The sequence below is a fragment of the Bison bison genome, unplaced genomic scaffold (assembly GCF_000754665.1).
Source record: "Bison bison bison isolate TAMUID 2011002044 unplaced genomic scaffold, Bison_UMD1.0 scf7180017864329, whole genome shotgun sequence".
Lineage (NCBI taxonomy): Eukaryota > Metazoa > Chordata > Mammalia > Artiodactyla > Bovidae > Bison > Bison bison.
In genome coordinates, this window is record NW_011494901.1 from 6,968,906 (window position 1) to 6,971,857 (window position 2,952).

The 2,952-nt window shown below is 37.6% G+C and overlaps 1 pseudogene; it reads left to right on the forward strand.

Moving 5' to 3' along the window:
- The window catches only part of LOC104998462, a 2,089-nt pseudogene extending 635 nt beyond the window's left edge, over positions 1-1,454 (forward strand).
- The last annotated feature ends 1,498 nt before the right edge of the window (positions 1,455-2,952 follow it).

Sequence of the window (2,952 nt, forward strand, 5' to 3'; positions counted from 1 at the left end):
AGTCAGTGATGCCATCCAGCCATCTCATCCTCTGTCGTCCCCTTCTCCTTCTGCCCCCAACCCCTCCCAGCATCAGGGTCTTTTCCAATGAGTCAACTCTTCGCATGAGGTGGCCAAAGTACTGGAGTTTCAGCTTTAGCATCATTCCTTCCAAAGAAATCCCAAATTCTGTAGTTACCTCTATTTTACATCCTAAATTGCACATTATATGTCACCCTACTTAACACTAATAAGATTCTCTCTCTTTTTTAAAATTCTTGACAAATTTAATTCCTTGCTTCCTCACAAAATAATTTAACTTATATAAAAACTGGAACTTTGTCTAATTTATCACTGTATTCTTAGCTCTTAGAAGAATATTAGTACTAGATATTCAAAAGAGTCATATTAAATGAAAATGATTTCAGTGGGTCTCAAAATAACTTGTCTTTAAAAGGCATTGGTGCCATTTTAAGTAGATATTAGGTTTCCATTTTCTCATCAGTGATTAGTTTCATTGCTTTTGTCATTTCAGATAACTTTTTTGAACATCAGATCTTGGAAGATAGAAATAATGTTACTGAATTTATCCTCTTAGAACTTTCTATGGACAAGAAAGTCCAGATCCTCTGCTTTTTATTTTTCTTATTCTGTTACCTGGCTATTTGGTTGTGGAATTTGATTGTTGTGATTTCTATTACATGCAGTCAGCTAATCACCCAGCCCATGTACTTCTTCCTTAACTGCCTTGCACTCTCAGACCTCTTCTACACCTCCACTGTGACACCCAAACTCATGACTGACTTACTGATGGAGAAAAAGGCCACTTCCTATAAAAACTGCATGACACAGCTTTTCACCACACACTTCTTTGGGGGTATTGAAGTCTTCATCCTCACAGGGATGGCCTATGACCACTTTGTGGTCATCTGCAAACCTCTCCACTACGCCATCATCATGAACAGGCAAAGATGTCACTCAATTCTCATAGTATCATGTGCAGGGATCCTTCCTCATTCTCTTGGTCTCTTTCTTCTTGAGATTGTTTGACCTTTCTGTGGCCCCAATGAAATAGATCACTATTTCTGTGATGTATATCCTTTGTTGAAACTAGCCTGCACTGATACACACAAAATTGGCTTTTTTGTCATTGGCAATTCTGCTTGATGGGACTGGTGATCTTTGTGGTTTTGATGACCTCCTACATTTTGATTTCGTATAATATGCATGCATATTCTGCAGAAAGTTGCCATAAAGCACTTTCCACCTGTAGTTCCCACATCACAGTTGTGATCCTCTTTGTCACACCTGTCATCTTTGTTTACAGTAGACCTGCCACAACACTACCAGAAGATAAGGTGTTTAGACTCTTCTACACAATTATTGTCCCCATGCTCAACCTGCTTATCTACACACTTAGAAACATGGAGATGAAAAATTCCATAAGAAGAGTTTGGTGCAATAAAAGGTTCTGAGAAGGGAGGTTAATGACTTGAAGGTCATTCATCTTTGATGCCAATGACTGTCTTCTCATCACTCCCTCTGTTGCTGATTCTCTCCTGCTAATGGGAAAATCAGTCAGAATGTGTAAAAGACAAGCCTTCAACAACAGCTTGCCTTAAGTGGTTCCTTCTTTATTTTCCTCTCAATGCATTTTCCTTGAGTTCACTTTTCACTAATAATCCCCTTTGTTAAAAAAAAAGGAAAAGAAAGAAAAGAAAAGAAAACTTTTTACAGAGTAAAAACACACTGAAAAATCTGGAGGGAGAGTGATCCTGCCCATATTGAAGGCTAAACCTGGGGGAGACCTAGCTCTCAAAGCACTTGGCCTCAAGTTTTAAAAGGTAATAATATGTTAAAAGGTAAAAGACAGTTAAAGAATCCACCTGCTAATGCAGGAGACACAGGTTCGATCCTTGGGCCGCGAAAATCCTCTGGAGAAGGAAATGGCTACCCACTCCAGTGTTTTTGCCTGGGAAACCCCATGGAGAGAGGAATCTGGTGGGCTACAGCCCATGGGGATGCAAAACAGCTGGACATGACTCAGCGACTAAACAAAAACAAAAAGGCAGTTATAGGAAAATAGGAACAATTGCATACTGCAAACTCCTTTCAGAACTATATACCTAGCCTTGTATCCTACAACTCTAGATTTCTTTTAGTCAAATACCTAGAATTTTTTGTGTGTATTTGTGAACTGCTATTATTTTACTTAAGTGAAAAGAATATATAGATATAAGTAGAACATAGTGTAAAGTCCAGTCTTATAGTCTACATGGCAAGTCTTATAGTCTGAAAAGCAAGTCACTGTGTTATCTGTTTGTGAAGTGACATTGTAAGTATTGGGGAAAATATATGTGTTTATATATATATATATATATATATATACACACACACATACATACACAAACTCATGCTATTTTAACTGGGTTTGACATTAAGTATATATGATCAATAAATAAATAAACCACAACTGACTTTGCTACAAAAAAGAAGAAAATATAAATCCCTTAGTTCCTCAAAATAGATGATTTATCTCAAAGTAAAAGATTTTCACTTACTATCTAAATTCAAGTGTATAAGAATCCTAAAATAATATTTGACAAAATATAGATCAGATCACTTCATGGGAAATAGATGGGGAAACAGTGGAAACAGTGTCAGACTTTATTTTTTTGGGCTCCAAAATCACTGCAGATGGTGACTGCAACCATGAAATTAAAAGACGCTTACTCCTTGGAAGGAAAGTTATGACCAACCTAGATACCATATTCAAAAGCAGAGACATTACTTTGCCAACAAAGGTCCGTCTAGTCAAGGCTATGGTTTTTCCTGTGGTCATGTATGGATGTGAGAGTTGGACTGTGAAGAAGGCTGAGTGCCGAAGAATTGATGCTTTTGAACTGTGGTGTTGAAGAAGACTCTTGAGAGTCCCTTGGACTGCAAGAAGATCCAACCAGTCCATTCTGAAGG